Raw genomic sequence first — 12,880 nt, forward strand, 5'->3', positions numbered from 1 at the left:
CACTTCTGCAGTCCTCATGCCTCCTTGCAGCATGCCTAAGGCACGTTCACGCAGATGAGCAGGGACCCTGTGCATCTTTCTTTTTGGTGTTTTTCAGAGTCAGTAGAAAGGCCTCTTTAGTGTCCTACGTTTTCATAACTGTGACCTTAATTGCCTACCGTCTGTAAGCTGTTAGTGTCTTAACGACCGTTCCACAGGTGCATGTTCCTTAATTGTTTATGGTTCATTGAACAAGCATGGGAAACAGTGTTTAAACCCTTTACAATGAAGATCTGTTTAGTTATTTGGATTTTTACGAATTAACTTTGAAAGACAGGGTCCTGATAAATGTACGTTTCTTTTGTATATTCATGTTTTTACTTTCCTTGCTTTCAGGCCCACGGGGAAGGGGTGGTATGTGGAGGGTTTTATCTGGATGCCGGGGGGATGGGATGGGGAGTTGGGGGTGTAGGCCCACCTCTTTATTTATTTTTCTTTAAATACCAATTTGACTATTACAATATCCTCAATATGGTAATTTGTATTTCTTACTATTCTTTTTCTTTTCAGTGGCAGCCAAAATATATTAACAGAATTTGATATTGGACCTGTAAACCTCCCAACAAAAAATGACAAAACAAATAAAAACTTGGTCAATTTTCTTTTAAATAATTACAATACACACAGACAAACACACACATCCACAGCAAGCCTGCACACACACAAACACTTAACTGCTAATTCCATTGACTGCTATATCACTATGTCATAGTATTTGACTACCAGATATTTCATGCTACTCTTGCTGGTTCCCGGGAACCAAGGAACAATGTTAGTTTTAATTAATTGAATGGGGTCCTCATTAATATTTCTCAGCATTCCTGAGGCCAGTGTTTTCCCTTGAGGAAGACTCAACCCCCCTGTTTTTCTGTGGTCTTCTTATCCTGTTAGTCTCGCCTGACTCCATGTCAGCCTTATCTCCATCGTCACTACAGTCGGCTGCCTGATAGAGCACTGGCTGTAAGCTATTAAAATGGCCTCTTCACCAGATAAGAGCAGGAAAGTGGTCAGATTGAAAGCCACAGTCTCTGAGGGTAGTCTTTAGGTTACAGCCCCCGCCAGGCTCTCTGTGTGTGTGTGTGTGTGTGTGTGTGTGTGTGTGTGTGTGTGTGTGTGTCTGTCGCATCTTAGGGTCTCCAAATCTACAATTAGGCGCCACCTCCATGCCAATAGGCTAGTATTCAGAACCCTTGACTTTTTCCACATTTTATGTTACAGCCTTATTGTAAAATAGATTTTTTTTAAATCCCTCATCAATCTACACACAATATCCCATAATGACAAAGCAAAAACAGGTTTTTAGACATTTTTGCAAATGTATAAATTAAAAAATACGGAAATAAGTATTCAGACCCCCTTTACTTAGTACTTTGTTGAAGCACCTCTGGCAGCGATTACAGCCTCGAGTCTTCTTGGGTATGATGCTACAAGCTTGGCACACCTGTATTTGGGGAGTTTCTCCCATTCTTCTCTGCAGATCATCTCAAGCTCTGTCAGGTTGGATGGGGAGCGTCGCTGCATAGCTATTTGCAGGTAATTCCAGAGATGTTCAATCGGGTTCAAGTCCGGGCATTCAGAGACATTTTCCAAAGCCACTCTTATGTTGACTTAGCTGTGTGTTTAGGGTTTTTGTCCTGTTGGAAGGTGAAACTTTACCCCAGTCCTAGTGCCGGACCGCTCTGGAGCAGGTTTTATATCAAGGATCTCTCTGTACTTTGCTCCTTCGTCTTTCCTTCAATCATGACTAGTCTCCGCCGCTGAAAAACATCCCCACAGCCAGTGGTACCCAATTGTCCTACTTGACTAAAAGTAAAGATATCTTCAAAGAAAATGACTCAAGTAAAAGTGAAAGTCACCCAGTAAAATAGTACTTGAATAAAAGTCTAAAAGTATTTGGTTTTAAATATTTATTTGACTAGGCAAGTCAGTTGAGAACAAATTCTTATTTCAATGATGGCCTAGGAACCGTGCCTTGTTCAGGGGCAGAACGACAGATTTTTACCTTGTCAGCTCGGGGATTCGATCTTGCAACCTTTTGGTTACTAGTTCAACGCTCTAACCACTAGGCTACCTGCCACACCCAAATATACTTAAATATCAAAAGTAAAAGTATAAATCATTTGAAATTCCTTATATTGAGCAACCCAGACGGCACGATTTTCTTGTTTTTTTTAATTTACGGATAGCCAGGGACACACTTCAACAGTCAGACATAATTTACAAATGAAGCATTAGTGTTTAGTGAGTCTGCCAGATCAAAGGCAGAAGGGATGACCAGGGATGTTCTCTTGATAAGTGCGTGAATTAGACCATTTTCCTATCCTGCTAAGCATTCAAAATGTAACGAGTACTTTTGGGTGTCAGGGAAAATGTAAGGAGTAAAACGTACATTCCTTTCTTTAGGAATGTAGTGGAGTAAAAGTTGTCAAAAATATAAATAGTAAAGTAAAGATACCACAAAAAAACTAGTAAAGTAGTACTTTAAAGTATTTTTTCTTAAGTACTTTACACCACTGCTGTAGCATCTGCTTCCAACTCACACTCTTAAACACACAGATCCCCTGAACACAGCTCACTTTCCAGCCCAATTTCCAGCTCACACTCTCAAACACATAGATCCCCTGAACGCAGCTCACTCTCCAGATCACAATCATTTGAATTCTGATCACCTGTTCACACACCTGTATGTCATTATCACACACTATTTAGTTCAGTTCTTTGCACCCCATCATTGTGAAGTATTGTTTGTTTTATGACACACTTCTAGTCTGAGCTCTGTTTATCCCATAATTTAATCCTCCCGTGTATGACAGTTTTTGCCTGCCTCACTAGTGACGCCTTTTGCCTATTCCCTGCCTGTACTTTAGCCTATTGAATTTCCTGTTATCAACCTATTGCCTGATCTCCCGGATGACGGTACTAGCCTTTTCCCTGCCTGTACTGTTGCCTAGTTTGGACCCCCTGTGTATGACCTTCTGCCTGCTCCTGGACCCAGCTACCTGCCTCCTCCTGTGGTCCTTCAATAATAAACACCTGCTGCGCCCTGCGCTTGAAACCAGCTCTGTCTCCTATCGTGTTCATTACAGAATACATCACCAAAAACGACAGATGGATTCAGCGGAGCTGCAGCTACGTCTAGCCCGACAGGAGGAACGAATCGCTAAACTCTGCGACCTCCTTCGCCAGTCCATTCCTCCTTCACCAATATCAGGTGCCACAGCCTCCTCTCATTCATCTCCCCAAATCCATGCCTAATAAATACGACGGCTCCCCAGGGAAATGTCAAGGATTTCTCATGCAATGTAACCTGTACATAGACCATCATCCTGCAGACTTCACCTCTGACAAAGACAGGGTGGACTTGATCATCTCCCTACTCACAGGCAAAGCTCTGGATTGGGTCACAGCCCTGTAGGCCGCTCAAAGTTCTGATCTGTCCTCTGAATCACGTTTCCACGCAGGAGGTGTTCAACCATTCAGTTTCAGGTTGTCACACCGGGGACCTGTTATGTGAGCTGCAACAGGGCCGTCGCTCCACCATTGAGTATGCCCTGGAGTTCCGCACCATGGCTTCCGGCAGTGGATGGAGGGAACCAGCTCTCCTTACAGTCTACCAGAGGGGTCTAAATTGGAAGTTACAGACCAAACTGGCCTGCAAAGGAGATTTAACGGACCTAAACCAATATATCCAGATGTCCATATCCATTGGCAACCTACTGGTCTCTCGTCCACCATGGTCTAATTGCCCTGAACCCATGCAACTCGGCCGCGCCCCTCTCACGCCTGCCGAGAGACATCGGAGGTTACGTGAAAACCTGTTCCTCTATTGTGGAGAGAGTAACCCCCTACTCAATAGCTGTCCCATCCCCCCCCCCCCCCCCCACGAAGGGGTGACCACAACCCCCCCACTTCCGCCCGGGTAAGCATCTCTACGTTTTTGAATATTACCAAAAGGCAGTTTGGTATCCCGGCTCTTCTTTCTGCAAATGGGGTCACTCAGTTTGTGGAGGGACTTGGGGGCCGCAGGTAATTTCATTGATGAACAATTGGCAAAACAGTTAAGTGTCAAACTAATCCCTGTTAATCCTCCCCTTAGGATTAATGCGCTGGACGGACAACCTCTCGGGACTGGTCTTGTGACTCACATGACCGAAAGTAGAGCCGCACGTGGAGGGTAGCGGGGGGGGGGGGGGGGGGGGGGGGGGTACTGTAACGTCTGCTTCCAACTGATACTCTCAAACACATCAATCCCTGAACGCAGCTCCCTCTCCAAATCCCAATCACCTGAATTCTGATCACCTGTTCACACACCTGTATGTCTTTATCACACACTGTTTAGTTCCAGTTTTTGCACCCCATCATTGTGAAGTATTGTTTGTTTTGTGACACACTTCTATTCGGAGCTCTGTTTTTCCTGTAATTTAATCCTCCCGTGTATGATAGTTTTTGCCTGTCTCACTAACAACGCCTATTCCCTGCCTACCTCACTAACAACACCTTTTGCCTATTCCCTGCCTGTACTTTAGCCTGTTATCAACCTATTGCCTGATCTCCCGGACGACGTTACTAGCCTTTTCCCTGCCTGTACTGTTGGGTAGTTTGGACCCCCTGTGTATGACCTTCTGTCTGCCCCTGGACCCAGCTACCTGCCTCCTCCTGTGGTCCTTTAATAATAAACACCTGCTGCGCCCTGCGCTTGAAACCAGCTCTCTGTCTCCCATCGTGTTCATTATAACTGCCGACAGCATGATGCTGCCACCACCATGCTTCACCGAAGGGAAAGCAAAGTACAGAGAGATCTGCTCCATAGCGCTCAGACATTAAGACTGGGGTAAAGTTTCACCTTCCAACAGGACAAAAACCCTAAGCACACAGCCAAGACAACACAGAAGTGGCTTTGGAACATGTCTCTGAATGCCCGGATTTGAACCCGATCGAACATTTCTGGAATTACCTGAAAATAGCTGTGCAACGATGCTTCCCATCCAACCTGACAGACTTAACATGATCAACAAGTGGATCTCCCAGCAACACAATGACCCCAAGCGCACATCAAAATCCACAAAGAAATGGTTAATTGAAGACACCTATCTTTTAGAGATTTTATTTAATTACTTGTTCTTTTTCTCTGAGCAATTGTAGAGGTATAATATAAATTGAAGGTTATCCCTAAGCTAAGGACCCTGGGACTGAACACCTCCCTCTGCAACTTGATCCTGGTCTTCCTGATGGGCTTGGCCCCAGGTGGTGAGGGTAGGCAACAATAGATCTGCCACGCTGACCCTTTACAAGGGGCCCCCTCAGGGGTGGGTGGTTAGTTCCCTCCTGTACTCCCTGTTCACCCACGACTGCGTGGCCGTACACAACCTCAACACCATTATTACGTTTGCCAATGACAAGACGGTGGTAGGCCAGATCACCATCGACGATGAGACAGCCTATAGGGAGGAGGTTAGAGACCTGGCAGTGTGGTGCCAGGACAACAACCTCTCCCTCAATGTGAACAAGACAAAGGAGCTGATCGTAGACTACAGGAAATTGAAGGCTGAGCATGCCCTCATTCATATAAACAGGGCGTTAGTGGAGCGGGTCAAGAGTTTCAAGTTCCTCTGTGTCCACATCACTAAGGATCTATCATGGTCCAAACACACAAACACAGCCTTAAAGAGTGCACTATAACGCCTCTCCTCCCTCGTGAAGAGGGCACGACCACACCTCTTCCCCCTCAAGAGGCTGTAAAGATTTGCCGTTGACCCTCAGATCCTCAAAGTTCTACAGCTACACCACCACTTGGTATTGCAACTGCTTGGCATCCGACCGCAAGGCGCTAAAAAGGGTAGTGTGTACGGCCCAGTACATCGCTGGGGCGGGGCTCCCTGCCATCCAGGACCTCTATACCAAGCGGTGTCACATTTTTTTATCCAAAGACTTCAGCCACCCAAGCCACAGACTGTTCTCACTGCTACCGCATGGCAAGTGGTACCGTTGTACCAAGTCAGGAACCAACAGGCCCCTGAACAGCTGCTACCCCCAAGCCATAAGACCTTTAAACAAGACTGCTAAATAGCTAATAAGATGGATATCCAGACTAAATGCATTGACCCTTTTTTGCACTAACTCTCTTGCACTGACTCTATGGACACACACTGGCCACTACCCAAACATTCATACATACAGTACTTACACTGACACCCCAAAAGACACACAATACTTACGCCCACACACATGCATACTGACGCCCCACACACACACACTCGCTGCTGTCTATTATCTATCCTGTTGCCTAGTCACTTTACTCCTACCTATACTGTATGTAGAGTACATAGCTACCTCAATTACCTCGACTTGGTACTTCTACTCCCTGTATATAGCCATGTTATTGCTCTACTCCCTGTATATAGCCATGATATTTTTACATGTTATTTCTATTCCTTATTCACTGTGTATTATTCCTTTATCTTATTTTTAACTCTGCATTGTTGGAAAAGGACCTGTAAGTAAGCTTTTCCCTGTTCGTCTACACCTGTTGTCTACAAAGCATGTTACAAATACAAATGTATTTTACTTGAACAGGAAGTAAGCTATTTGCACTGCATAGTTATGTTGAAGGTATGTGTGATGCCAGACATTTATAAAGGGGGCTAGTCTAAATCTCTAGTCAGGTATTGACAGCCTGGAGGTTGTGGTGTCACCTTGTCTTTGACCTAAAGACAGCAATTGCCTCCAGGAGCTACAACCTTGGCTTTAGCTCAAAGGATTAATGCTGTCAGTTTTGAAGAGCCAGAGACCTACTGGTAAACAACAGTTTGATGTAGCTACCGATTTGCCCCACAAACCAACAAAAAGCAATGAAAAGAGTCTTCTTCCTACTGTCAAAAGAGTATTGGTATTTGTGGAGACTTCTCTGGGCCTTGCTGGCAAGCTGCGTGAAGGCCGCATGTTTTTAAGCCACTGGGCCACACGCAGAGCCCTGTTAAGACCCTGCAGGAGAGATAAAACGGCCTTGGTGGGGAAAAGGCGGACGCAGACCAGCGGTGTGAAACAGGATCACAGACGACTGGAGGACAGCCCATGAAGAAGGAGGGGGAGGAAGGGGGAGGCGGAGGAAGGGGAAATTTTGGACTGGGGATGTGAGAGCCACCGCACCAGTAGAGAAGGATTCTGGGACAACAATGGCTGCCAGCCATCTTCGGAGACAATCACAAGTATAGAGAAAGGGAGAGGTTATAGATATGTTCGATTGGTGTGCACACATGGAGTCCGCATGTAATGAGCATGGAAACGTAATGAAGCATACCACTGGGCACTGACGTCAATTCAACGTCTAGTTTTGATTTACATTTGGTTGAGTTGTCAACTAACGTGAATTCAACCAAGCACCCTGTCATTAGATTTAGGTTAAAAGTTGGGTGAAAAAAACACTAAATTCCCTTACACTGATGACTTTTTGCAAATCCAATCAGTTTTCCACATTGATTCAATGTCATCACATTTCATTTTTGGTTAAAAGTATGTGGAAACAACGTTGATTCAACCCGTTTTTGCCCAGTGGGCTTGGTCAACAACATGGAACTTAGAAGAGCATCAAGTTCAATAACCTACTCTATTATAATTGTGTAAGTAATGTTGTCTGTGGGTCTAAAAAGGTAGTGGCCTCACATCTCAATTGCTGAAACCGAGTGTCGACAACGGCAAGTACCTTCTCGGCCACCCACTTAAAACCATCACCATCCACAGTAAACAGACGATTCACAGGGCCAGTTTGATAGGCCATTGTAGTACCCTTTAGTCAGTAGAACACACAAACAGGAAGTGACTCAATGCATGGTGAAATGCTATATATTTCACAATAGCTAATCCTACTGTAAACCTCTTTCCTCCTACTAAATTGAAACCACCACTTATAGAAGCACGTGATGCACAACACAGTGCCAAACAGCTGTGCTTCACTCAGTATTATTTGATGGTGAAATATACAATGTACCTCTCCAGAGACAAGAGGAAAAAAGAGAATGAGAGAGAGAATAAAAGAGTGAGAGAGCGCAAAAGAGATGGAGAGGGAGGAGAAGGCAGAGAGATGCGAACATTGTCGAAAACACCACGGACAATGTGTTAAATTGGAAAAGGAACAAAGCCTTCAGCCTCTAAACAAAGACTAACGAAGGCGGACATGATGCTAACGAACGCGTCCACACGGCATTGGCAAATGGATCCTGAGAGGACCTATCAAAACCCTGGCACTACAGTGCCAAAGCCCACAAATGGAAGATTGGATAGAGAACAAGGGGGAGAGAGTAGGAGAGAGGGAAATAACATCTATGAGGTGTATGTTAAGAGTGTGTGTGTGGGGGGGTTGTGTTAGATAGAGAAGGTGGTGAGGGGCGGGACTTGCTGTTATTTTGGCATTTCTGCTCTCTTATTTATTCTGCGGCTGGTGAATTTGTTTAAACTCCAATTGGAAAAGGCTGATCAAAAAGAATGGGACAGGCAGAGAGAGAGGGGAAAAAAGCCCTCGCTTCCGACTTACATCAAACGCAGGCACAGCGGGTGCCAATCAACGACCAATTTTTTTCACACATTTCTATAGTTTCTGGAGAAAGGAGCGAGAGCTTGGCCTCTGAAGTCTTTTGTTTTGATCACAAAGAAAATGGAGCCCAGAACAGTCGAGAGCTACAGTATAGGATCTCTCTTTGCGGAGTAATATAAAATGTATCACATTCCAATGTCTTTCAAGTGACAGCAAGGATATGTCACAATGATATTAAAAGTTGTGACAAAAGTACTTAAGGTCATAGGCTACATCTATTTAGTTTGTCTGTATGTCCTTTTGAAGGATATTCTACCCATGTAACCTAGGCCTGATTAAAGAAATTGTCTACTAGATTAAATCCAAAATGTATTGATTTTATAGAATCACCATTAGGACTATAGGTCATGTACCTGTGACCATTATCAATCTGTGATCGTGGAATGAGTTTACAACTCAGAAATGTCAGCTGAACCACCAAAACTAAACATCAGCACGTCGTCAAAACAAACTCATGAAGGTTGCTGTCAGTGAACTAGGAGAAGGGTTCCCAAACTTTTTTGCATCAGGGACACCTTTTGTGATAGCAAATATATCAGGGACCCTCTCAGAATATCAGAACACAACTCCTATTTAGAGTGTGATTAAAATAGCATACAAGCAGTTTTACTATGACTTCTGCAGTGCATGGCCAGACTAATCAAGTCTCGGACCCTGAGAAAGAACATTTTACATTCTCTGGAATCAGAGAGAACATTTTGCAGTTTTAAAGCTAATTTCTTGCAATTATACACATTTTGCCATAGGGCAGAGTGAAAGAGCTGCAGTTTTAAAGCTTAAATTACACTGCATTATGTTCAAAACAACATTTTGGGGGAATACAAGAAGAATTGAGTAGAAAAAAAAGGTAAATGATGGAGTACTGTGGATACAAATATCCCTGTGAGCCTCCCATGCCCATGTTGGGCATCTAAAAGGTTAAGAACAGAAATTGTGGATGAATAATATTACATTGTATTGTACCCTCTATACTTTTTCCATGCATCTCGCACAAAATTCATTAAACTGTTCTTGCTAGCAATATTCATAAAAAGGGTATTAAAAAAAATATATAGACATATATTGAAGTCTTGCAATGGAACCCCTTCAGTATCCCCACAGACTCCACTTTGGGAAACCCTGAACTAGGATGCCTCATTGACTCTTACTGAAAGGTCAAGCCTGACACTACAGAAAAGCTCCAGAGGGACTTGAACCACAATGGTTTATGGGTTAATATAGCGGCAGGTCAATGTAGGGTTCATTACCCACCAATAAGACATTTTGCTCATTTAAAAGCCTAATCTGTCATTTCAACAGCCTAACCCCTGCCACTTTGTTTGATAAAATAAAGGAATGAGCTGAGGGAAATGTAACCACTCTCAAATTCATAGATGGATGGATCAATGGTAATGCCCTGAATGGGAAAGGGCACAGTACACACCAGGGATGTGACATTGGAGAATCATCATCCGGCTCTGGCCAGACAGCTGCAGACAGTTGGCACCGGGTCACCCAGCTGGAGAGGGCATTCCTCTGTGATATGTCCCCTCACAGTGTAGCCAGTGTGATAAGAGCCAGGGATGTGCCCATCAATTGTCTGTCTGAGGGAGTTGAGGCAGTTGTCAGTAGATGTTATTGATGTTGATTAACTACTATGCATGCACCCGTGTGTGCGTGTTCACTAACGTGCGTGTTCGTCCTCCTGTGAGTGCAAATTCTTCCTGTCTTTGAAATCCGTATGCCCTCTCCCTGAGGTGTAATATAATTGTCACTGGTGACAAATGCTCATGTCATCTGATTAACAATGTCAGTGTGAGACGAGATGAGCAGGAGAGATACAGATATGGGATATTTTAAGGAGTAGCAGCCTGACAAACAGCTTAGATATTCTATTGACTGAGATTTATGATAACGTCATACCTGAACACCACAATGCTCTTCAGACTCCACATTTACCTGATATCATTTATAGTGTATCATGGTATGTATCAAGGCTGTCATTAACTTGCTATGACTGCCAGTAGGATGAGACCACATTTTGAAGTCCATTTCATATCAAGCCTCTCAGTAAATCTTTACGCTGCTGGTGGTGATGCAAGAACACCTCGTGCCTCTGAATTGGTACGGAGGGTGTAAGGTGCAGGCGCACATTCAAATAGAAAGAGACAGACAACCTATTTGATTGAAAACCCAGGTTTTGATAAGACCAAAACACATTTTGCTTCTCCACAGTGAGAGAGCATGTTTGTAGTTTTGCATCCCCATTGTTTTTAAATGTTATCATAGATTTCAGTTGGCCTACATAAATCCCCTATGCTTTTGTTCTGGTATACTGTCTTGGGTTGAACAGCTAGTCATTGGGTTGCATGACTATCCAGAGGACACACTTGCCCTTCTGATGCCTTTAGCCTGTTAATTTACAAGCCTATTTAGTATTGGACCTTGACAGTGGACCAATGTTGAAGCAGCAACTCTGACTTGTATGGCAGCCCACTGAATAAACAATGGTTGCACTGTCGGCAGACCAATGGATGTCTGTGTATAAAATGAGTGGATGGAGAATCGCCATATATGGTTTTCCCTTATTAACGGCCCTAAGACCAAATAGACAACTAATTTGACAGTTGAACCATATTTAGGGGACATAAGGATTATGGGATGTCTGATTTGTAATTATAAAGATAATCTAAATAGTTACAATGATGCCAGAAATGTCAGTGGTTAAACTTTTGATCTAGAGAAAATAAATAATGAGCGGATGCAGTTGGCATAGCCTAATAAATGCAGGTCCACACATCACTCGAGGTGCACTAGAAACGAGATGAGGGCGATTGACTGGCAATTAAACTCATGCTGTGAGCTCGTCTGATCAACATCAAGACTAAAACGAACCCAGTCATTATCGCGCTAATTATTTCAGACTTGATTGGATATTGATGAGATTCAAGTTAAGAACTTCTTGAGATTGCCCACTGGGCAAAAAGTGGTTGAATCAACGTTGTTTCCACATTTCAACAATAACAAATGTGATGACGTTGAATCAAGGTGGAAAACTGATTGGATTTGCAAAAATTAACTAACTAAGGAAAGGTCCTCTTTTTTTCACCCAACTTTTAACCTAAATCCAATGACATGGTGACATTGTTTATTTCACGTTGAATTCAAGTTAGTTGACAACTCAATCAAATGTAAATTAAAACTAGATGTTGAAATGGCATGTGCCTAGAAGGTGAGCTCCTTATAGACTAATTATCTTGCAGCTCGCAATAAAAAAAGTGCTTGACTGCGCACACTTTAAATAAAAAAAAGTGTCAGTAGCTATCATTACAGGACGCACAAAATTGACCAAGTATTCTAAAATCATGATTTTCATACCTGCTGCCCCGCTCCCTTCGCGCCCTCCAAATGTTTTAAGGTTGCCCTTTAATTAATCCATCGGCACTGCTACAATCCAGCGGTGCGTCTGTCCGCGGGCGACATCAGCACAGCCTGGATTTGTGTAGGACTGGTCCAATATTGCTTGACACTGTGATAGATATCCGAAAATTAAATCCACGCGCACACAAATGCAACACTGCTCGTTTTCTTGGAACAAATACTTGACTGTAGATTGATAGAGCACAGAAAATTATTCAGTGCTTTCTCTTCCTTTTATGCTTTCTGATAGACTATTTATTGTCCAACGTGTGAATACACTGTCATAAATGTTTCCCAGTCTTAACGGAGTGTGATCACCCTTGAAGTGAGAGAAAATAAAATAACCTAATATAAAATTGAGTAATAAACTCAAAATTGAAGTGAAATTGTCCCGACTTCTGCCTCAATTGCGGCACCAGTCTGTATTCCACTGAGTTCCATCAGAGACTGACTGCATGCACGCCGTGCGCACTAACTTATTATCATACAGACACCTACCGACCGCAGCGCTCATCACAGACTCTGGAATAACCCATCATAGTGGCACACAAGGCCACTAACACTATCCATCGCCACTGTCGTAAACACACTAATAAGCCTACATTGGTCAATCACATTAAGAGACTACACAAAAATGTCTTTCATCTTATTTGCGCAAAACTGAGCAATGGGAATTTCGATTCATGACATTGAACTGCATCATGATGTCGTTAAATATGATTTTTGAAAGTTGTAGGAGACATGACATCATAGCCTAGGAGTAATATTTGCATTGGTCTATTAATGTGCAAGATTTAATTTAACTTGGCAGATGTGAGCCTTAGGGGACACAGTTTTGCACAAGTAGATATATTG

The 12,880-nt window shown here is 43.3% G+C and overlaps 1 protein-coding gene across 1 annotated transcript in view; it reads right to left on the reverse strand.

The window, feature by feature from the left end:
- Positions 1 to 12,529, reverse strand: part of LOC115198913 (chemokine-like protein TAFA-2) — a 54,586-nt gene extending 42,057 nt beyond the window's left edge. The window contains exon 1 of the mRNA XM_029761326.1: positions 11,984 to 12,529. The gene's annotated coding sequence lies outside the window, so the exon portion shown is untranslated. The remainder of the gene's footprint in view (positions 1 to 11,983) is intronic.
- Positions 12,530 to 12,880: the final 351 nt, after the last annotated feature.

This window comes from Salmo trutta, chromosome 8, assembly GCF_901001165.1.
Source record: "Salmo trutta chromosome 8, fSalTru1.1, whole genome shotgun sequence".
Taxonomy (NCBI): domain Eukaryota; kingdom Metazoa; phylum Chordata; class Actinopteri; order Salmoniformes; family Salmonidae; genus Salmo; species Salmo trutta.